We start from the raw sequence: 25,110 nt of genomic DNA on the forward strand, positions 1-25,110 counted from the left end.
TTTTTAATAGAAATCTCTGCCCAACTTTTATTTATTTTTTTAAAAATAAATTTATTTATTTTATTTTATTTATTTTATTTTTGTCTGCGTTGGGTCTTCGTTGCTGCGTGTGGGCTTTTCTCTGGTTGCGGCGAGCGGGGGCTACTCTTCCGTGCGGTGTGCGGGCTTCTCATTGCAGTGGGTTCTCTTGTGGAGCACGGGCTCTAGGCACGTGGGCTTCAGTAGTTGTGGAGCGCGGGTTCAGTAGTTGTGGCCCACGGGCTCTAGAGCGCAGGCTCAGTAGTTGTAGCGCACGGGCTTAGTTGCTCCACGGCATGTGGGATCTTCCCGGACCAGGGATCGAACCTGTGTCCCCTGCATTGGCAGGTGGATTCTTAACCACTGCGCCACCAGGAAAGCCCAATATACTAAACTGATGAAAAAACCTCCAGCACATTATTACTTAAGGCATTCATGTGAAGTGTGACTACAGTCCCGTCTATGTGTACCAGCCTCTGGCTCCGAATACGTCTTTTTATTTTTACACCTGCATTGCTCTTGCTCTTGGCACTGACGGAGCAGACACTGTATGTTTGCTATTACTTTCAATGTGGTGTATCACGGGGATGCCCATTGCCAGCATTCTGAGTATCCTGGCCCTCCCTGAGAAGGCCTTAAATTGATTAAGTTACACCTGGCCAAAGATCTCTTGGAATACTTTACTTAATTGCGTAAAATTTGGTCCAGGGGAAACCTGACTTCTTCCTGGTTACAACCTTATGTTACTTATTCACAGGGGAACCGGCTTCCTGACCAGGCTTAGGATCAGCACAGATAAAAGACTGTAGATATTAAGCCCATCACATCTCTTTAATATGTTTTGAACACCTAAGTTGTTTCCAAGCTTTTATTTATTGAATGCTCATTAGAAATTAAAGGTAATGTTAAGAAGAATGTGATTTATCTATCTAGTTATCTTCAATCATAAACAGATGTAACTAAATTATTTTATATCTCTATCACAGCTGTCACATCAAATTCATGACTATCAGTTATTTCTAATGGATCAGCTCCCATCTCAATACTATTTTGTCCTCTTTCACTACCAACTGTTTGCTTTTTTTTCTTTTAGGTGATAACTATGGGGTCATGAGGAGGTATTGGAACATCAAAATACTGTTGGTTATATCTGCCAATAAATAGCTTTGTGACCTCTGATGACATAGTTTCATCAATTGAATGAGGGCAGCATGTTTTCAGGATGAAAACAAATTACATGATTCCACAATAAAGAAGAAAATTAATTTTAGGTTTATTCCGATGTTGATTATTGTTGTTTCTTCTATACTCTGCTGAAGGCTAAGAAGGCCTGCTGAGGATGGTCCATCACAGAAACAATAAAGTTTAAAAAAGTGTTATGAAAAAATGTGCAGGTGTGATTGTGTGTGTGTATGTGTGTGTGTGTATGGTTACCTGGCACAGAATAGGCCCCAGTAGTTACTAAATGCACACATGAATGAATGAATAAACGCATCGCACACAAGATACAAGTCAAACTAAGAATAACATCATAACACAGAGAAAGATAAACATTCATTGGTTCTGCCAAAATAGATTTTAGTACATTTCACTTCTTGATGTGTTTTAGGGCTGAGCTGTCTTTCGAAAGTGGAGGCAATTACCTCTAACGATCCTATTTAAGGGTTCTAAGAGGACCATTTCCTGCCCTTTTCCCTTTGAACCCAAGGTCACAGGTTGATGCCTGAGGAGGATGCCATCCTTCACTGGATGTTAATAGGTGTGATTTTTAAAAAGGGATCTAAGCTCAAATAAGTTTGGTCACTATTGGGGTAAACAAATACCATTGCAGCACACCTTAGTGAACGTACAATACTACAAGAGGTACAAGTCTACTTCCCTGGAAATAATTCCACGTCACAAACCCACTTTTCAACCCCCCCCCCCCATCATCCCCCGTCTTGGGAAATGCTTGTATAGTCTGTTAGCAGTTATTACACTTTGATGTGATAAGGTCTCTAATCTTTTCCCAGGAACTAATTTTTAAGAATGAGAGGGAAGTGAAGAGGGGATGAGGGTACAGAGAGGGCTTTACCAGAAGGGAAAGCAGCACCAGAGAAAAATGCTGATTACTTTATAGTTTGACCTTGTGCAACCCTAAATGTGCCATTCCTATTCCTCCAATTCCAGTGTCTTTAGGGCTGTGTTTGTACAGCGCAGAGGGCCAAAGGGCCATCATTCCTAAGTACACATTCCTTCCCGGAAGCAAGAGGGACTAGGAAGAAGGTTGTGTCAGACAAAAGCAGAAAGACACACTTTCAAAAGCAGAGACCCAAACAAGAAGGGAAAGATGGTGAGAGCAAGATTCTAACAGATATTAGGACAAGGGGAAATTTCAAAAAAACCCACAATTCACAAAAGGGGTTATGTACTTCTTTAGATACACCTTCTTTGACCTTGAGCTTAACTGTATAAAAGGAAATTTGGTGAAATTCTATGATTAATCATCATAAAAAGTGGATATTTTCAAAGTATTTTAAATTGCAAAGACTTTCTACATCCATTACATTATTTAATAATCACTTTGAGATTGATCACCTACCCAAGTGGTCAACCATCTCACCCATCTTATACATTAGGAGACAGAAGCTGGGAGAGCACCTTCTCTTCCCAGTAGTCAAATGACTGTAGGACAGCAGGAGAAAGGTTATAACCTAGGTCTTTTTTGTTGCTGTTGTTCATATACTATTGTGTGAAATTTTAAAAAAAAGTTTTTTATTTTACTGAAATATAGTTGATTTACAATGTTGTGTTAATTTCTGCTGTACGGCAAAGTGACTCAGTTATGCATATATATATTCTTTTTCATATTCTTTTCTATTATGGTTTATCACAGAATATTGAATATCGTTCCCTGTGCTATACAGTAGGACCCTGTTGTTTAACCTAGGTCTTTTCACTGCAAATCCCAGATCAGAGTTGTTAGCACTTGATCAGAATATCCTTCCAAATCACCTATGGTCTAAAGAATCTGGAGATCAATTTTTCATATTAGTAAATGATATCTACTAACGTTGAGTACAGTTAAAGATGAATTCTAGGCTGGGCTTTGAAGCATCAAACTTAACACTGGGTGCTTCAAGCAGATGCCTTCATCTTCTGCTTACCAAGAGAATTGTTAAGAACAGTGAGTTTCCAATCTGGTAAAGTTTTGAACAGGAATCACTGCCATGGTACACTGTAAAACTATTATCCCATCCTCCCTTTCACAAAGCTGAAAAAAGTACAAATGATCTTTTTTTCTGTCAAAACGTATGGCCCTAAGTACTTTCAACTAAAAACAAAAGCATGAAATAATTACCAAATGTATAACTCTGTGGCACAGAGTGAAATGAAAAAAAGAGAAGTATGCAAATTGTCAACCTCTCTGTCCAATCAGCCACCTCTCTTTATCCCTTCAGATACCTGCCCCTCCCCCATACCCAGGGCAAACTTTCAGGTAAAATCAACCAGCAATGTTTCACTGCCTTAACTCACAGCAGAGCTTCTAGATGCTTTGGTACATAAAAATAAATAAATAAATAAAATAGGAGGCCAGAATTTTCATTAGAAGCTAGCTGAGAGATTTCAGACGTATAACAATCAACTAGAAAATGTATGAAAGTGAGTATAGTTTGTACTAAACGTTTACGCAAAGGAAATGTAAAGGAAATTATTCCATTAGGCTAGGGTTATTAAAAAAAAACCTTTAAGACTGGGCAATAGAAGACCAAGTGACCAACAATTAATAGGTCATATCTTCAAGCACATTTAAAATACAATTCAGTTGACTTTCTCTAATATTTAAATTCCAGACACTTTTGCATGCGATCTAGTTCTTCTTAATTTTAAAGATACACAGTTTAAAGCTCTGCTACTGGCTATTTCAAATATTTTTCTGGAATAACAAAGGTATAAATAAATATAAACAATAGTAATTTCTTTAACAATAAAAATTACAGTAAGAATGCCCCTTTGATTCCTTTCCAAGAAATGAAACCTTTTATAAATAAATTACTTTGTTCAATCATTTTGAATCTTCAAAACAGAAATGTAAAATCCAGATGATTGCTCACTATTAAGATAAGGGAAGCAGTTTAAAATTCTCAATGTTGAAGAACATAATGAGAAAGTTTCTCTTGTAAGAAGAGGAACACAGCAGTTTCACATAATAAAAGGCTTAGAATTGATTATCTTTTTTTTTCTTCCTTGATAAATTACTAACTGGTGAGAACGAAATATACAGAAAGCTTAAAAAGAAGCAAAAGATGTTTCCTTTTTTCCTTTTCCTGATGGAGAAACATCCATTAAATATATACTTCTTTGCTTACATAATTAGGACATATTAGATCCTCTGTCAGGAACTTTCCAATCTCTAGGTAGGTAGGTAGGTAGGTAGATAGACAGACAGACAGACAGATAGATGTATATAGTATGAATGTATGTATATGCAAGTTTGTGTATATGATAAAATTAAAGGTTTATAAAACACAGCCGCAGGTGGATAGGGAGGAACTACTTAATGGGTATGGGGTTTCCTTTAGGGGTGATGAAAATGTTTTGGAAATAGACAGATGCAGGGGTTGCTCAACATTGTGAATATACCAAATACCAGTGAACTGCCCATTTAAAAATGGTTAATTTTATGTTACGTACATTTCACCTCAATTAAAATAAAACAAAACAAAATCACTGTAGCAGGCCTATAACTTAAGCATCCTTCACAAAAAATATTAGTGAGGACCCATCTGCAGGGAGGTGGTATTCCAGGAGAAGAGAAGACCAACGATCAGCCGTATTTCTTAAGCAGTAAGCCTTGTCATCAGATGCTAGTTGGAAAATGTAGGTAAATAATGCAGCCATTATCAAAACTGCTCTCTCACCAAAGTCACTCATCATCTCTTTGTCACCAAATTCAATCTTCTTCATTCTATCAAGGAAATGAGCTTATGATTCTCCCTCATTGCCAAAACAGCTTAAGTGAGCTAACCAGCTGTAGATAATGGTCCCCGATGGAGACCATCTTTCCAGTTTTGATTCTACCACTCATTAACTGACCACCGGTAGATCATTCAGCCTCTCTCTCAATCTTATAATATTCATTTGGAAAATACAGATCATGACATCTGCTGCTACATGGAGATGTGGTGCAAATAAAACCAGATCATGCTCTGAGAAAACACCTTGAAAAAAAATGGACCTCAACGTATCTAATTTGTATAGCATGTTCAGCACCCTCGTGATGCTTAAAGTCTTTTTTGATGGTGATGAGTCCATTTTCTTTAATGGAAAATTTCTTGATACGTAGACAACCTATTCAGCTCTTTCTCTATCAAGTACAAATGGGAATGGGAACCAGTGGTGTCATATCGACAGGAGTATGGACCAAAAAACTTCGGGGAAAGAATGAGCTCAGTAAGTTTTAATCAAATATATTTCATCTTCTAAACTTCCCCAGCACTTTACTTTTAGAAATTTGTAAATTTTATGAATTATACAGGTCTTCCCTCCCATAAAATACGGTGGGCTCCTTAGGGAAAGAGGGTGTGATACAGAGGACATTCAATGAAATGACTTGCCTATAGCAGGTGCCCAATAAATATTTATTATACAAACAAGGGCAACAGCCAAAGTAAAAGAAGACCAATTCTTTCCTGCACTTACAAAGCTTACACAGCAGATTTTTGGCACTGAAGTGCCTTACAGAAGTGTATTTCAGGTATCTTTGTTGAGAAAAACTGTCCTCTGAATCATGAATGGCTTCTTTAAGGTACTGCACAATGGGGGTGAATCTCTGGCCTCATACCAGGAAGAAGATGTCACATAGAGATTACACAGATGTGAAAGATACTATGCTTCAGTTTCACAGATGTCCAGCATTGAATGTGCAAAATTTCTCAAGGAACTCATCCATGTAGAATTTATGGGAATCTCTGATGTGCTATATTTGTGATATCTGTTCCTTAGTTTCTGTGTCCAGATTTTAAAAATAAAGATTGCATGAAAACTAAAACAAACAGAGAGTCAGTCTAGGACTTTATAATTTTCCAAAAAAGATTGAGAAACTCAAATAGAAGTCACAGGCAGGTTAGGACCACACATCACCTTTGATGGTGCTTTCTAATATCTACATTCAGTGGGAACTCAAAACCAAACTGAACTGGGATAAGGAGGCATAACACAGAGTACAAACCTCAAGCTACACTCACCACTTAAATAACTCTCCCCTTTCATCTGCCGTCTTAATTCCTCCTATTCTTTCATGGATCTGTCCAGATCCCTCCTTCACCTGATTGATCTGTAAGGCTCATTTTACCCTTTGCATGTCTTCTAACTTGTGTTGCTGTCTTCTGCTTTATATCTATGGTCTATTTTCCCAAATACATTCCAATCCTCTGGGTTGTATGTGGCTCATTCTTTCTACCAGTCTCTCTGTCTGGAAGGTGATTATTTTCCATTGATGATGGTGATGATGATGATGAAAAAAGCATCTTGCCATGGACTTTCCCCATTTCTTTATCTTTTTTCCATACCCACTCCTCCAATGAAACTGCTCAAAAGCTCCTGGATGCTGCAGCCAAATGTCACTTTCACTCTCAGTAACATCTGACACTGTTGACAATTTCCTCCTGCCAGTCAAATCTGCTTTCCTTGGCTTCTGTGACTATGTCTTCCTGTTGGTTCCTCCCATCTCTCTGGACTTTTAAATTCAATTACATCTTGGGCATATCCATTTGAAGGGCTCCTCATTACATCACGATAACATCTGAACTCTTTAATGGGGTGCACAAGGCAATTTATGATCTAGCCACTGTTTATCTTTTCAGTCCCATCTTTCACTACTATCATTGGGCACCATGAGCTTCAGTCATCCTGCACTACCTTTGGATAACAGTATATGCCATTCTCTCCCTTGATCTGGTTATTACCCTTGCATTTTGCCTGCTGAATTCCCATTCATCGGTGGACCTCACTTCCTCCAGGCCAGATGTGGGATAGGTACCCTTCTTGTGTGTGTGTACCTTCAACAGCCTGTACTCCCCCATCGGTGCATTATCAGACTAAATGTAGCTCAGTTTACTTGTCTAACCCGTGTCTGTCTTGTTCAGAGTCATATTTCAGCACGGAGTTAGCATCGAAGCCTGTTCCCACCATCTGAGTGAAGGAGTTATAGGAAAAGAACATTAAAATGTGTTCTTAAACAACCAAAATAACACTTTCCTAAACAGAAAAGATGAAATCTCCCATCTCTCTCTAATTTCAAACTGATAACCTCAGGTGACAGTGCTGGTCCAAAGAATGGATAAAGGATGCCATCCAAGTGCACGTCAATGACTTACTCTCAGTGGGAGAAGCCTGAAGCTCTGGCTCTTTTTGTTCCCTAAATTCCCATGTGCTCTGCTCCTGTAGTTAAAGCCAGATGCCAAGGAACAACATATCAAGCAGAGAGGATACGGGGGCTCTAAGAACTCTGCAACTGTCCCAGGACTTAGACTCCCTAATGTTATTAGCTATCTTGAGTGCAGTGTGGGGAAGAGAAAGCAAACTTCCACTACCTACAAGGCCACAGACCTCAGCAGTGAAAAAGATCAGGAGCCGAGGTCATGATCTGTGCTTGGTAGCGTACGGCGGGGTTGGCGGGGCTCCCACCATAATGCCAAGAGAGGTAACTGTTCTTCTTCATGAGGTTTTTACCTGCGGTGGTTTAGCGCTTTGATTTAATAGGCAGCATCAATTCCAGGACCAGTTTCTTAATAACGATGCTTTTCTTCTGTTCCTCTCCAGTCACACCAAAGAGGGCCGTACCAGTATGACTGTTCCTAAGGTGATCTGTGGTATTTTCTAAAATAGTCTGACGTGAACCAACCGGGTCAGAAAATGCTAAGATTTGCATTTCCTTGAAGTGTGATGCTATTTTTGAGCTTCTCATTGAAAAAAAAATTTAAACTGCAAGTAATTAAGTGTGGAGGAGCACACCAAAGGTGGCTCGCATTTACGCACATGGTAAACTGATTTGCCATTGAACTGGGAGGTTAATATTAGGAGTGGGGAAGCCAAGCCGTGGTTTGTGTTTGTTCAGTGTCTCATACTATTTTTTTCAAATGTCATGGGCTCAGCAAAACCCGAAACACATTTTCTCAGCACTTCTCTCTATTTTTCAACCCATATGTATTCCAAGAGCAGTTTAATTCATATGTTTCTGATTTATTTACATGCAAGTCATCAGAATGTTGTTTTGTACGAACTATTTGATGTCCAGGAAGTCTGTTGAGTCTTGCCTTTGAGGTTTTTTCCTTAGGATCAGGAAGCCATGATTTGCAAATAGAAAAAAAAAAAAAAAAAGAAAGAAAGAAAGAAGAAAGCTCATCAGAACCCCCAATATTTTGAACCTCAAAGGTTCAAAATTTTCTTCAAAAGGTAGATGGCATAAAGTCTGAGTACAATTCTTACAGTCTGCCGACTTTGTATTTTCCAGGTCCTAATTGACATTGCCCTTCTCAATGGTACTAATGCCTTCCTTGTGGACATAAAAGTACATATTTGCAATGTATGAACAAGAACAGATCCTAAAGAGAGATGCGAAGACCTCTTCAAAGATTAAGTGAATGCCTTCTGGAACATGGTATCTGGGGCAGGGGAGGGGGCTTCAGTATCCAGAGAGAGAAACGTTGTTATCACTTTTCCAGGAGAGTCCTGAGAAAATAAGCACCAGTTTTCACCCCACTAGGGATTTCACAAGCATTCTCTTTCCTCAATTTATAAAAGTAACTCTGATTCAGTTGTGATCTGAGAGTTGTTTGCATACATTTAAAAAACACCATAACATAATTTTATAAATATTTCTCCCTTTGTAAGTAACTGCAAACTAAAAAAAAAAAAAAAAAAAGAATACTAGTAATTTTTAGGACTTCCATGGAGCAAGTTAATTCAAGGATCCCTATATTCAGACTTTTGAAAAAGCAGGGTTTTTTTCCATAATAAAGATTGATACCATGTAGTCAGCACATGTAGGAGGGCTTTTAGCATCGTGTCTACATAAATTCAATCAGTTTAAATGATACTGTAGAAGGTAGTAATATTTTAGAAGGCTGAATCTGATTTTAATAGCAGTGGATTTTTTAAAAAAGAAATTGTATATTAAAAAAAGGTTGGGCTTCCCTGGTGGCGCAGTGGTTAAGAATCCGCCTGCCAATGCAGGGGACACGGGTTTGGGCCCTGGTCCGGGAAGATCCCACATGCCGCAAAGCAACTAACCCCGTGCGCCACAGCTACTGAGCCTGTGCTCTAGAGCCCATGAGCCACAACTACTGAGCCTGTGCTCTAGAGCCCATGAGCCACAACTACTGAGCCCACGTGCCACAACTACTGAAGCCTGTGTGCCTAGAGCCCGTGCACCACAACTAGAGAAAGCCCGCACGCAGTAATGAAGACCCAATGCAGCCAAAAATAAATAAATAAATAAATAAATTTATTAAAAAAAAAAGAAAAAAAGGTTGCCTCCTCTACAAACGTTCCTAAATTTCAGTCCCCCAAATCAAATTGATGCTGGGCAAGAAGCATGTAACTGGTCTCTAATACTATCACATGCCTCTGTAGTGTGTCTCTAAAATATAAACCCACATTTCCCATCAGACTCTTCTTTGTCCTCTGTTTGGCGGGATAGATTAGAAATGTTGGTTAGCCTGAGCTGGGACTGAAAGATTTCTACCTATGCCACCTTTCAAAACTGAGCTATCTCTCTTCCCAAAAACTCTTTTCCATTTTCCCAGTTTCAAAACCAGAATGGTGTTAGGGCTGAGAAGATTCAAAAAGTCTTCTCAGATCAAATCTCTCTCCAGCACAGCTGCTGTTAAGTGACCCAACATGTTCTAAGACAGGTTCATGGTCCATACACTACATTATTTTGCTATGAGTCCCCAAGTCTACACATTTCAGAAAAGCTATATATATATATATATATATATATATTTTTTTTTTTTTTTTTTTAAATCACCAAAATGGACTTCTCAATACATCCCTCTTTGAAAGCAGCTAATATGGCATGAGCAGCAAGTAGAAATGTTAAGTCTTAAGCTGTCAAGCTGAATGATGATTTAAGGTTATACTCTGTGTCCAGTAAATTTCAGTCAAATAACTAAATAGCCACTACTAAAATATGTGACTAGAGCAAATAAATTAATCACTAATTGCTATGAATTCAAACACAGCTCAGGGGACGAAATTTTATTAAATTGTAGGAAGATTACCAAGTAACAAAATATAATCATTATCAAGACTGTAAAAAAAAAAAAAAAGAATCATTTAGCAAGCCAATTTGTATACTATATAGAGAAAGCTTGGGCAAAGAAAGACAGCAGCCTTCAGCAAATATCTTAAGACACAGTCAATACCATTGTAAAAATATGGTCAGTTTTCTCAACACAGTCATACAGACATCTCCATACAATTTAAGACAACAACTTGAAGTTTTTAGTTTTTACTACCTTTCAATGGAGATCAGCTCTCAGGTGGAAATAAATATAAAGAAGTGTGTCACGTACTATAATTAGGTTTCAATAGCTGGCCTTCAGAACTAATAATTTATCTCACATTTTAAGAACTTTTGGGGAGGCCATGTTTTGACTTGATGGTCCTGGTTTGTTGGTTTTCCGTTAAAAAGAAGGAAGACGTTAACAGAAACATGCACTTGTGAGCTACCACATTATCCTTTTAAACTATATAAAGTCCTAATTGGGAGTAATATTTCGACATGCAACAGCTGAAGTGAAAAAGTCACAGCCTCATGGACTACCCATCTGCAGAACAGATTACAAGACATGTGAATTTGAGAGCATTATAGAAAAATGTTACTTGGAAAGCAAACATTTTCATGGGTAGCATTAAAAGTGTCTCTAATGTTCTTTTCCCCTCTTTGCCTCTCTGTTCCCCAATACTAGACCTTCCCTTGGCAAACTCACAGATGCAATCCCTGCTGTGCAGCGGTAATGAGGAGACTCTCCCTGGGTGCCCCCGACCGTCACAAATTTAGTAAGAGAGAAGTCACTGCGTGTGGGAGAGATGCGTCTCCAGCCTCTCCCTTCTGCAGGGAGATGCTCATCCAGACCCTACACGCCCCAACTCGCTGCTCCATTTTATGGCTTGAGATGTACAGGAAGTTAGAACCTCAGAGAATTCCTGCCCCATGAGGCAGATGCTCAAACAAATTCAAAGAGATGTCCTAGATGAAACTCACACATGCACACATATTAATCTCGATCACTGCCATTTTTCAGCGTCGTTTCAATGTTTAACGACCTGAACTAATAGCCATTTGAAAACATGTCCTGAGCTTCTGGAGGGAACCCACTCCCACCACCCATTTGGTGCTCAACTTTAGTAGAATTCTGCTCACCTCCACAGGCTGACCTGCTCTGGGATTTTTAACAGAAGGGTGGACAATTTTTTTTTTGTTTGTTTGTTTTAATTGAAGGTCCTTAATGTGGGCCACATGTTTCTGGCGGGGACCGGGAAGTACAGAGGAGGCAGGGGCCAGGAATGCAAAGTGGTAGGGAGCTGGGGGGGGGGGGGGTGGGGAGAGGGGAAAGTGGGGAGGGACTGGATGATGAAAAGACCAGTTCCACAAGCGAAGCACATTAGCAACCCGGAGTGGAAAGGGCCGGAAGGAAAACCCACCCACCTCACCCCTGCGTTCATTCTATCAACCTGCAATTGCTGCGATCAAAACCATATGTCGGTTCTTCCAGATCTTTCTCACAGGACAAACATGCAAAGGGCCTCGGGCCTGGCGTTGCCATCAGATGGTAATTGATACCAGATGAGCCACAAAATAGAAAAGCACACGCAAACGGCAACCTCTCTCGCTGCACCCGCACCTTCCAAACCCCTGCTTGGCCCCTTGAGAGGGATGAAATTGCAGGTCTTGCCGGGCTGCTGAGTGCGCTGTGCACCACGAAAAACACGTGTACACCGCCGCCAGTAACCACCTGTAAATCAGAGGGGAAACGCAGGTCCGCCAGCCAAGAGCTGGGCCCAAAGAACAGGCCAAGGCGCAAGGTCACTCCAGGTTAATACAAGGTCATCGATCAGGGGGATGAAATGAGCACAGGTGTGAGGCAGATCACAGGCCTGCGTGCAGGGAACCACCTCCCCCAGGCCCCCGGGACATCCGGTCTGGAAGAGGCTATTCCCGCTAAGCCACATCTGCCTTCCTCTCCTCCTGCAAGTGAGATGGTGGGAAAGGGAAACCACTCCCCAATTACAAGGCAATTAGAAGAAATCTGCCCCGCTCCTTTTCTGAAGCTCTTTTTTGCATCCCATTGTTCTCACTGAAGGAAAAAAAAAAAGAATCCAGAAAACCTGCTGAGCTGGAGGTCCTGGCAATTGCTGGTTGAATGTAATACAGTAGGTAAAAAACATCTCTTATTTCCACCGACATTGACAGAGCTGCAAGTAGCGCACGGCTCTCGCCTCTGCATGTATATATTTTCTTATTAACTCGATCGGGCAGAAATTTGCAGAGATTTGTTTGGATTTAGAAGTCACAACAAAACGTCAGTTTTACAAACCGAGGATCATTCTGTGGTGAAATGTACAGCTCTGGACCCGACCAGTCACTGCACACAGCTATTTGTTCCAATTCTTCTAGCAGCGCTTCTGAACAAACAACTAACTTATTCTAAACACACGCAATGGGTCTCATTTTCCTTCCTTCTGCCTATCCCATTATATGTGATATTTTAGTCTTATAGATCTTATGAAGTTTAAATATTTTCCAGATGGGACTAGGGAACACAGAACCCTGTAAACACTCTATGTTATAAAAAGGACCAACTGAATACTTTGAAACAGAAGAGGAAGACGATAGAACATACTTCTTTTGCGAGCAGTAACCCTGTAAGCCAACACCGCAAACTGTAAAAGGGGAACGGTTATCAAATCTCTTTTTCTTTCCCCAAATTCTCAAGGACTGGCTGATTCATCCTCATTTAGGTCGTATCTATTTATATCTTTTCTAATTAAAAACGTTTCCCCCCAAAGATGATTTAAGCTCCATTTACAATTCAATGCATCTCAATGGTAAGAAAGAAAACCCTGGTCGTAGCCTAATGATAAATTCCACTGTCCCAGAGGGAAAATAAATCAGGCCTATCAATTCCATCCGTTTGCCCAGATTCTCAGCAGAACTCTCTTCCTCGAAGTGTGGCCACAAAAGCCCTGAACGAGGTGGCATTTTGCAAGGACCCTCAACCTAGAGGCGATCCAGGAACATTTATAATGACAGCACCGATCCAAGAGAAAAGGCAGTGAACAAATGACAGGAGGAGAGTAACAAGGGCAGCAGATTAAAACGAAAGTTCTGGTGAACGCCAGGGGAAGAAAGGAGTAGGGCAAAGCAAATGGGCAGCACACAAGCCAAAGCAGCAGAGTGGGGCTCAGAAGGGTGTCAAATCAGGCAGGCTCGGGAGACCCACTCTGGGGAGACTCTGACCTTACCTGTGCTTTCCCTTGGAGGTCCAGTCAACATAACCCTGTATCTGAGCATCTGCACTGTTTAAATTTCATCCTGTGGTGTTGTTTGCTGATTGATCAGACATGGCTGACAGCATCAGAACTGCAATCTGACAGACAAGGAGCAAGCAGGACCACAGCACAGAATTCATAATAGGAGGGAGAGAGGGAACTTCATGCTGGATATAGGAAAGTCAGACCCGCAGACATCTGCTGCGAGGCCTGGGGCTCGCCTAGGGGTGGGAGGGCCCAGGATGAGGCTGGGAGGAGGGCATGGAGAAGGGGAGGTGGGACGAGCCCAGGCACCCAAATGACCAAGCACGAGGCTTCCCCCTGGATGGAGCTGCATCTGGACCCCGTTTAGCAGCTTCCCTCTGGCCACTCCCAGTTCCTGTTACCTCCAGGGAATACAGCAGGCTGCTCTCCCTGAAAGCCTTCTTTCCAGAATAAAAGTGGTGGGGTTTCCAGTTTGGGATATGGCAATTGTCCTTTCCTTTATTTATTTTTCAACGTTTGTGACGTTTTCCAAAGGATACAGAAGGTACTTAGGAGAGGCTGGCAGACAAAAGCATCCCATCTAGATTTTTGCTGTGCTGAGGAGTGGCCTCCCATTGAATGGAGTTCTTTACCTATCTGAGAGCAGTAAAGCAAAGAAGGAGAGGAAGAGACAGAGGTTGAAGGTGTTTGGAAATAGTAAGTGAAATAATTGCTGTCAAAAATGGAACAGAAAGAAAAGAAGGAAAATAGCTAGGAAATGGGACGGAGAGAGGAACCACCCCCAGCCCTGGGTCAGAGAGGATAGGTCTTCATTCTGACCCAAGTATCTTTTTCTTTTCTGGCCAACAGGAGGTGCTGAAAGCAATAGTGGCTGGCCACACAGATCACCCTCTACTGTCCCCATCTTGCTCCTAATAGATACACACACACACACACACACACACACACACACACACACACACACACATCCCTGCACCAGTCTACTATCCAACAAGGACAACTGAATTTACCTGCTCTAAATGTAGGATCACTCTCCCTCATGAATATTGATATGTAGGGTTTTCACCTCCAATTAAGGATCAATTTGAACACTTGCCTCCCTGTTCCCCACTCCCCAGAATCATGACTATACATCTTGGGGAAAAAAATTAGAAGAATTTCAAAATCCAAACAGAATTCCCCAATGCTCAGCAAAAAACATTACTTGCAAATTTCCTCTTTCCTAGCATTGTCTGTCAGTAGAATTTGGGGAAAGTCATCATGCTTTCATTAATAATTACAGAAGAAGAAAAGATACAAGGGGAAGCGAGGATACAGCAGAATGATTTTAAAAAGAGATGGATAAAAGAGGCAGGGAATCAGGGTAAAATAAGGGCCAGAGAGATCAGGTTATTAAAATTAACCAGTTAGGTGGACAGAAAAAGGAATAAGATGCTTTGGCTGAGGGGAAGGAAAAGGTTAACGCAACAGGAAAATCAAGGCTTAATAAAAATTAATCCTTGAGAAACACCATCCCTGATCTAACATCCATTTGGAATGGTAAAATGGCAGAACAGGGTAAAGTAAGTCCATCTGGCTTAAAACTGAATAAAAATTCCACCATGATCTTCACCTCCAAAAAAAGACAAGAAAGAAAAACCTCATTTCTCCCCTTCATTTTGAAAACACGATTATATAGAACTAATTTGTGAAATCAAGCTAGAAAGACACAGCACTGAAATCTGAAGAGGCAAGACAAGGGAACCAGCGTAAAGGAACTGTACGTGAAAATGAGAGCAACAAGGCAGGAAAAGAAATGAATGTAAGGGTTTGAAGTGAACGGAGGAAGTGCTGGACAGAAAGAGAAGTCCAGGGAGAAAGAGATGGCCAGAAGGTCTGGATTTCACTCAGAGAAGAAAGATGAATGAAACACACTAGGCAAGGGAATAGAAATGACTGAACAAGAAAAAATGGAAATAAGGATACAGGAATGTGAAATGGGGGTAAAAGGGATAAAGATAGTGCGAAAGAGATCACATAGAAATTGGGAAAACAGAAGACAGTTTGCTTGAAGCATAAAAAAAGTGCCTTAGGATTTATGGAATTTCAAGCACAATTTTACTAGAGGTATTCCATTTAAAACACCATCACAGGCTGAGACTATGTGAAAAAAAATTTCATGCGTTATTTGAATCCACTTTCCAACTTTAAAACATATCCCTAATATCCAGGATCTGTTTGCAATTGCATGAGACAACAATAAAAATATTACACAAGGACCTTACTTTCTCCACAATTCTGTGTCAGAAATGAACCTGCGCAGTGCACATGATCGCTTTGTGACACTCTTCATTATCTATGGCATTCAAGGTCCACATTCTCTTAAAGGAATATTCGTGCAAGCACCTTGCCCCAGCCCAAAGGAAATCTTATGCTCTTCATTCAAAATGCTGAAGTTACCCTGGAATCTGGGAACTAGATATTTTAAAGATCAGTCAAGAAAATGTCACTGGAGGAGATGGCATTTCCAATGGGAGTCCTGAGAATCTCAGCAGCCTTTCAAGCTCCTGGCCTGGGTTTTCTTTTTTAACTCAGCAGAGGCTCAAGTTGGTTTCACTGATACGCCAATAATTGCACATTTGGTGGAAAAGTCTACAGCTCGGTAAAGCGGGGAGGGAAGCACGATGACAGCCGTTTCAGGTGCGGAGACACAATAAAAACAATACAGAAAGAAAAATGTTTGCTTTTTAAGTCAGCTGAGATGTCAGTACCCGTTAATAAATCTATCTGCTAAATCTACTCTTATTCATGTGGGACATCACCAATTTAAAGTAAAATAAATTATCTTTAATTAAATGGAATTGTCCTCTTCCTCCCGCTATCACCCCCAATTATTACATTCTAATCAGCCCTTTAGGGAGAGAGCAGGAGAGAAGGCTGAAAGGCACACTGACTAAAAACAATTTCTCTTTCTGTCATGTGATGAAATTTTTATCTTAATTATTGGTTATAACTGTAATTTTTGGATATAAGTAATGAGAACTATAAAAACTGTGTCATTTATGGGGGAAAACACTACGTGGCCACTTCGAAAATTTCCTTGTACTTTTTCCTCTGTGAAAATTTCAGAACTTAAAAGAAGCCATTCCAGACTGAGCAAATGACCTATTTAAACCTAATATATTACTTTTATTTCCAGCACAAAAGTGCCAGTTTTAATTAATACTTTAAAATATAGAGCACTAACGGAATGCCAGCTCTGTTATTTTTAGACTGTGAGGCTTTCCACAACTGGGATTACTGAATGGTATCGACTTATGTTTCGACAAGAACAGCACAGACACGTTAAATGTTAAGACATGTAGCTGCATAAAAGGAAGAGGCTGATCTACTTACAAATATTTAGTGACCCCCTCTGTCCCAATTCCTGGCTCCCCCATATCCCTCTTTTCTTTCTTTTTTTTAAAACTGCACCCAAATTCCAAAAAAAGCAATGTGTGTTTCAACCTTGCAATCTGTGTGAAAGATACCCCATCATCAGCTCTCACTGATGCAACAGTGCCCCTCCAAAGAAATGGTGAAATCAACAGGTAAGTTAAGCAGTGTCTGACCCCCCAACTCCAAAGGCAAAGAGAGGAAATATGCTCCCAAGAGTAATAAAGATTGAATTTGGGTTAAATCTTGGGTTAAATCTCTGCATATATGTTGTAACGTTGCCCAACCCATCTTTCTCCCAAGCCACAGCTTGGTTTTTGTTTGTTTCACTTTTTATTATAACTGTGGACTTTGTCAGGACCGGGAGTTTTCCTTTAGCCCTCTATGTAATGACAAAATTAACCACTAAAATTGGGAAATTTATCTTCTGTCTAGAATAAATAGGTGGGGGTATTGACTGTTTTCTGACTACTTAAGTGTTACTTTTAAAAATGTATTTTTTTCAGGGTGTAGTACTGTTTTCATTTAGCATGCCTTTGAATTGCCGCCTACAGAAGTAAAAAAAGAAACCACAGCTATACAAGCCTGCTGACTTTCTTATAAAAGAACCAGTTTTAAACTTGTTTATACTACTGATTCCAAATGAATTCAAGATGGTGGCTAGTTAAAGAAAGAGAACTCATGCCAGGGAGTTTGATCAAAGAACTTCAATTCAGCAATGTTCAGTTTTAATTGACCACTAATTAAGCTACATTAGTCCAAGAAAGGTCTGTATCACTTTGAGTAATAAAGAAAAGAATTAATTTAACCCTGTGTCACTCAGCTTTAGTAAATTCATCTGAAAGCAACTTCTCAAACGACAAGCATGAAAGAGGAGTTTAGTGTTAAATGCCAAACGTGGTCTACAGAATTCAGAGAAGAGCAGAGGCTCAGTTTTCTACTGCATTTGTTACTTCATGAGTGATGTCACCTTGCAGGTATAATTATCTTCATTACAGATACAAAGATGTCAGCTTTACTCCCTGGGTTGCAAAGGGTTGCTTTAAAATTGGATTCAAAACATGGCATCATACCAGCCACAGTTTTAACTTTCCTGTATTCTAGACAAAAATAGAGTGGATTTGCAAAATCATGAGAATTTTCAAAGGCCTGGAACTCTCCTTCTGGGAAAAGTGAGTTGAAGACTGAGGGGGGAGGAGTGGAACAACTGCAATAACACCACCAAAAAAGCCCATTATAATTAGAGACCACAAGCTATGACAACACGACAGCAGCATTTGAAAGCCCATGTGTTAAAATAGTTAGTTTCTGAAAGTCCAGTTGCAAAATTTTTATTTCCCCACACAATGCCCATCGCAAAATTGTATGCCTACAATTCTGATTTTTTAAAAATCTCAGGAAGGAAAGTAACCATAATAAACCAGCAAAAACTTCATTTTAGGATCTAACATCAAAATGTAAGACACTACTTTACAGCTTATTTATGACTTTTAAAGTTCTTCACATCAACTCAGAGGTGAATTCCCTATGGTCTTATGGCAAACATAAAAAAGTAAAGCATGCTTACATTTTAAAAATAAACCCAAATGTCAATGGTACGCTGGCTTCTATTTTATAGTAATAACCCCCATCCTCCATGCCTGTAAGAATAGCATGGAATGCCATAAGGGCCAAACATTCTCGAAGAGGCATATCCTTGTGGCCTCTATACACATTATATTTGGTCTTAATGATTTTGGCAACTACTGCATTTTCTACAAAAGAATGTAATGAATAACATTTTTTCTACATTCTGCCAATACTCATTAAAATGCACTTGTTTGTGAAATGCAATAGCTAGCTATATGAAACCAAAATATCAATGCAAATTGGAATTTCTAAGTTTAAAGCAGTATTTGCATAACAGGAACTAAACATGGTACAAGCTGAAAGAGTGCACTGAACACAAATGCCTCTTAATACCACGATTATTACCAAGAGGAATGACGGCTTGTGTATACCATTAGAAGTTCAAGGACAAAGCATCTGCCAGGATGTACCACTATAGGCTCCTGGTGCTTCCAACAAAAGGATGACGGGAAAAATCTGCAATCATCTCGTCTATTAAAAGTATAGGTATAAGGCGCAAACACTCATTCCCTGTGCTTAACAATACCCTAGAGCTAGCCCACTCATACACTGCCATACCTAGACATCACTGAAAAATATTCCATACAATTTTGAATGTGCACGTATGAATGAAGGGGGTCATCAGTACCATCAACATTCACCAGGAACATTTCTCCAACTTCATGATGCAAGGAATGAAAAGATACATATTTTCATTCATTCAACCAAAAATGTCCTAATAGGCCATGTTGGATCAGAGGAATCTTGAGAAACATGACATTAAAAAAAGTTTCAATACATATTAGTTTGTTCAAGAAATAGTATTTGAGCAACTCCACAGGCTAATCTTTGAACTTGACCTCTAAATGCCTGAAAGCTTGTCGGGAAGATGTGAAGATTTCAAAACCATGCAGTCAATTTAGGGACTAACGAGTGTTAAGGACAAGACGGGCAGACTTTTTCACTTATTAGGAAGATATATTTGGATTATATGACAAAATACACATGATTTTTCTTTTAATAAAATTCTACTTTGTAGTAGAACAGCCAGAACAAAGGTATGAGCTCTCTAAGTTCCACGGAGGCCAGCTCTCGGGAAGCACGCTACCTAAGAGTCTTGCCCAACTGTATATATAGGCGTAGGCATGTATGGTGCATGGGGGACTCATTCATTTGGCTGTATAAACATTTCTTGGTTGTCCACAATATGCTAACAAGTGTATAAAGATGCATTAAGACATTGGTTAGAATAGGCATCATCAGAAAATCTACAAACAACAAATGCTGGAGAGGGTGTGGAGAAAAGGGAACCCTCTTGCACTGTTGGTGGGAATGTAAATTGATACAGCCACTATGGAGGACAGTATGGAGGTTCCTGAAAAAACTAAAAATAGAACTACCATATGACCCAACAATCCCACTACTGGACATATACCCAGAGAAAACCATAAGTCAAAAAGACACATGCACCCCCATGTCCCTTGCAACACTATTTACAATAGCCAGGACATGGAAGCAACCTAAATGCCCACTGACAGATGAATGGATAAAGAAGATGTGGCACATATATACAATGGAATATTACTCAACCATAAAGAGGAATGAAATTGGGTCATTTGTAGAGATGTGGATGAACCTAGAGACTGTCATACAGAGTGAAATAAGTCAGAAAGAGAAAAACAAATATCGTATATTAACGCATATATGTGGAATCTAGAAAAATGGTACAGATGAACTGGTTTGCAAGGCAGAAATAGAGACACAGATGTAGAGAACAAACGTATGGACACCAAGGGGGAAAGCGGGATGGGGGTGGTGGCGGTGGGATGAATTGGGAGATTGGGATTGACATATATACACTAATATGTATAAAACAGATAACTAATAAGAATCTGCTGTATAAAAAAAATAAATTTAATTTAATTAAAAAAAAAAAGCTACAGTCCCTCTCTTGGAGGACCTCTTATTCAGAAGAAGGTGATTCAGGGTCTGCACTGTGCGTAGACAAAGGGCTATATCCTTTGAAAAGTTTCTCTACGTCAAGCTTTAAATTTAATTAAGAGAAAAGAGATGAACACAGATGAGATACGCATTCACTAAAATGCCAGGTAGCATTAAACTATCCATTCTTACTTCGGATGTCAATATATTGAAATATACAGCAGAAGGGCCTCTAGTTCTGTTATAATCCATATGATCTTGAGCAAGTGAGTTAATCCTGTAACACTGCCATTTCCCAGACCTGTCCAAAACAGTAGCCACTAACCACCACATGCGACTTCTGAGCATGTGATATGTGGCTAGTGTCACTGAGGACCTGACTTTTTTGAATTTTATTTCATTTTAATTAATTTACATTTAATGCTAATAGCCCCATGTGGCAAGTGGCTATCTCAATGGACAGCCCAGTTCTACCTAGACTGCAAAACGGGTTAACAACATTTGGACCACCTATCTTACTGCGATGCGATGCAGTAAGGATTAAGCTGGAAGGTGTTCAAGAAAGCATTCGGAAAGAACTGAGGCTTGCAAATGTATTTTGTTGAATGCTGATTATTACTACAATGAAATATTTACTGCAAGCTTTATTTTAGCTGTAAACCACTTTCCTATTAATTACAGAAATTCACAACAAGATCGATTTTTAGACTCCATACATGTCTGACAAATACCACACAAGCAAGCTCTCTGAATAACATTCCAAAAACGATGCGTACGCGAATTATAATTCTAAGATTATTCAGAGAACAATACTGGGACAAAAGAGAATTATTGAGAGTCCAACAGAGATAATCAATGATTGATCAAAAATAGAAGCAAGGTCCAAAGAGCTCTGACTTAAAGCAAACTTGCAATTAAAAAAAAATTACCGTCTCCCAGAAACAGAAATACCCAAATCGAGGACATGACCATCAAAAATGGTCACCTTAAAAAAAAAAAAAAAAAAAATGGTCACCTTTATTTCTTGCCTGGCACACACATAAACAAGTTTACACATTTTCTTTTTCGTTGTTCGCTTCGAACACAGTCAGCTCTGTACAATAAAACGTGGAAAACCCATCAAAATAAATGTAAACTGAGGACCATCTTATAAGATGGCTTCAGTTGTGACGGACACAGTAAAACCCAAAGGCATCAACGTGATTTTACTAGAACTGTGTTGAAGCTGGTCAGGGAAACGGGAAGATTCTCAGTACAGAGTCAGAGGATGCTTGTGAGGTGGAAATGAAATATAACAGCCACTGGGCTGAGCAATACTTGAAAGAATATCCCACACCAAAGACAGGCTTCAAATCAGAGCTGCCACTCCGTTCCCCGCTGCCATCTCTACTTCCATGGAACCTCGGAGAACCTTGTAGGGCACGGGGAGGAAACTGAAGAGTGGCAGCAGTTACTGTCAGACTTGGCAGCTCTCTCCACACCTTGGCATCTAAGACATGAGGTGTGCTTCTGGGTTCCCCAAGTTGGCAGGTGTTAATAAGACTCTGCCACCAGATACCGCCACCTTCCTCCCCAGGATACCAGGGAAGGCAATCAAGGTTTTAAAATCACTTCCAAATCACTGCCGAGAATTATCCAACACTGATGGAAGCTCAGCAGTGGCAGGAAGAGAGATCCCCAGTTGTGAGTGGAGAAAGAAGCTGTGTTATTGGGAGAGCTGAAAAGAGAGTCTTTAATGTTGGTTTTCATCTTTAAACTTTTCTTCGTGCAGAGGACATGGGTAATGATGCAAACAATATCCTTAATGCCAAAAGTAATCAACTTTAATTATTAATTAGTTTCTTTATGCTAATTTATTTCCTTTTTATGTTCTACAGAAAAAAAAATTAATGGTAATAAACTTTTCCTTTCGGATGATTCCAATAAACCAATGGTTACACTATGAGAGAATTCAAGGTATTTTGAAAGGTAAGATATAAATATATATTCAGGGTATGGAGAAACGTACCTTATTGACACAACATATTTTAACAGCTGCTTTGAAGCCATTCCAGTTGGTTCATAAATAATGTACTATATTTACAACATCTGAAAGAAAATCTCACATTTTCATGGTACATGGTGGAAATACCTGGGCAATACTGAGAGAGAGAGACAGAGAAACAGAGAGAGAGGGAGGGAGGGAATTGTTATGGGAAGAAAACAAGAAAAAAAGAAAAAGAAAAGAGAAGAAAGGAAAGGAAAGGATGGAGAAGGGAAAGAAAAGGGAAGGAGAACGGAGGGGAAGGGAAGGGAGCTACCATCATTCGTAAGGTGGCTCACCATGCCGGGAATTAATTATTAAGGTCCAGATATATGACTTCTAAAGTAGGACTTCTCAATCTCAGCACGAGTGAGGGGCTGCCCTGGGCACCATAGGATAATGAGCAACACCCCTAGCTTGTACCCACTAACTGCGAGAGGCAAGCCCTCACCCTATTCCTGCAGTTGGGACAATTACAAATTTTCCAGATACTTCCCTATGTCCCCTGAGGGGGCACCACTGTCCTAAAGATATCTATTTGTAATCAGAGTATGTCAAATATCCACTTCAATTTTCATAAATCTTCACATAAAAAATGGTCATCTCTAGGAGTATCTTCCTTCACCAAACAAGAAAATATCCACTTATATTCTTGATCACTTCGTATGTGACATTTTGACCTTGTGATCTTGTGGTGCACATCAGTGAAACAAGTAACCTATGTTCATTCTAGAACTTTTGGCACCATCCCTATTGTGATTTGCTTATGTGATGGGAAATTATTATTTTCCACTAACTTATTCTAAACTGTATGCAATAATCAAAATAATACTGTGTATGTAAATTTTTGATGAATAAGCAAGTTGAGTTATAATTCGCATTATCTTTTACTATCTAGTTATGTAACCCATCCATCTATCCACCCAACCGTCCGTACTTTCTCTGATCCAGCCATACATTTATCATCATAAAAGCTGTCATGCTTTCAATTCTGATTGAGTTACACAGGTAAAAAGCCTAGGACCAGCCAAAGAGTTTAATCTACATAGCTCCCTATTGGCAATGCATCTGTGAAGGCACGATTATCTATAAATAATTCCACATCAAGCCAGCTGTATGTTTTCTACACCATACCATCTATTTCAAAATGTAAAACTATCTCCATACCTTAATGTGCCTAAGTTTTGTTAGATCGGTTACACTGTTAAATAGGTGATTGATCTCCTGTCACATTCGAGATTCCAACACTGAGTATCCTGAGAAGGTTAACATCAAAATAGCTCAACCAAACGCAGGAAGCACTATCTCACTCTAAACCAGGTTAAAATGGATCTGTAAAGGGATCCTGAAAAATGTATGACAGATTCCCAAAACAAGTGCTAGCCTAAAACTGCTTAGGCATAATTTGTTTCTCCTTTTTCATCTGTTTTGCTTTTTTTTTCATCATCTAAAAATGATGGAGGAAAAGAGCCATAAAACCGGAACTTCCTCCATAAGGAACAATTTAGTGTGGGTTTGCATTTCTCAGTGTCATATCTGAAAGGTAAAAAAAGTTTAGAGGTTAGGATCTCATAATGATTCACGTAAGTCATCCTTCTCAGGGTTAATAAAGTAAACTGAATCCTAAAAGGTTTTATTAGCAAAACTGACACTGGAAAGTTGGGCCAAGAAGATCTGCTGTTACATGAATTCTTTAAAAGGTAAACGCATTTAACAATCATGCATCTATTTCTAGCAGTTTTAGCGCTTTCCCTGCAAGCATCCAAGAGGTTTGCTGCACTTTGCAACCTCTGGGAAGGAGGATTACCAGATTCATATCAACATACCTAATTTTCCAGTTACCTTATTTAAGTTTCTAATATGGCACAGGTCTTTTTCTCAGGTGTTAATAGAAAAATCAATTTTAAGTCACAACAGCTGTGAGCATTTTAAATATCACAGCTGTCATGAGTTGAAAATAACCAATTTGGGCATACATATTCTGCTGCAAATGTAACAAAATGAAAATATGATAGAATTTTATCTTTTACGCCCTCTGAAGCTCAATGTCTAATACAATAGTAGAGTAATAACTTACGTGCTTTAAAATAAAATCAGGCTCCCATTTCTCTGCTGACCTAGCCAACAGATGGCTTAAAAAAAAAACAACAGAAAAGAACAGCATCTTAAAGATATACTCCGATGGAACTAACTGGGAACATGCTTAATTATGGAAATAGTATTAATTCTGGAAAGACAGAGTTTAAAAGTTGATACAAAAATTGAGAGTTCATTTATGTAAACATTTTGCTGTGAAGCCAGGGGGCAGATTAAGTGGGATCCATGCTACACATTAAGTGTTATTAAAGTCTAGGAATTTAAATTATCACTATTACACAGGACAAGATCCAAACTCATGTGAATAGTGTTAACTAGTATCTTCCAGGAAATAATGGCATTTTAACCATTTCTTTGTAAACTCAAACTATCTGCTGGATGGGATGAAATAAAGATAACTTTCCCCCTTCTCAGTCCAAATTTAATATCATCACATTTCTAAGAATATAATGACATTCTTAAGGAAAGGAAGAAAGGAAGAAAAA

General features: G+C 39.4%; 1 protein-coding gene across 21 annotated transcripts in view; it reads right to left on the reverse strand.

Moving 5' to 3' along the window:
- TCF4 (transcription factor 4) overlaps positions 1-25,110 on the reverse strand; it is a 352,696-nt gene that overhangs the window by 63,198 nt on the left and 264,388 nt on the right. Inside the window, exon 1 of one of the 21 annotated variants that reach the window (XM_036874777.1) lies at positions 13,531-13,628. The exons of the other annotated variants lie outside the window; for them this stretch is intronic. The gene's annotated coding sequence lies outside the window, so the exon portion shown is untranslated. Of the gene's footprint in view, positions 1-13,530; positions 13,629-25,110 lie in introns of those variants that run through there. 21 annotated transcript variants of the gene reach the window in all.

Source organism: Balaenoptera musculus, chromosome 14 (assembly GCF_009873245.2).
Source record: "Balaenoptera musculus isolate JJ_BM4_2016_0621 chromosome 14, mBalMus1.pri.v3, whole genome shotgun sequence".
NCBI lineage: Eukaryota > Metazoa > Chordata > Mammalia > Artiodactyla > Balaenopteridae > Balaenoptera > Balaenoptera musculus.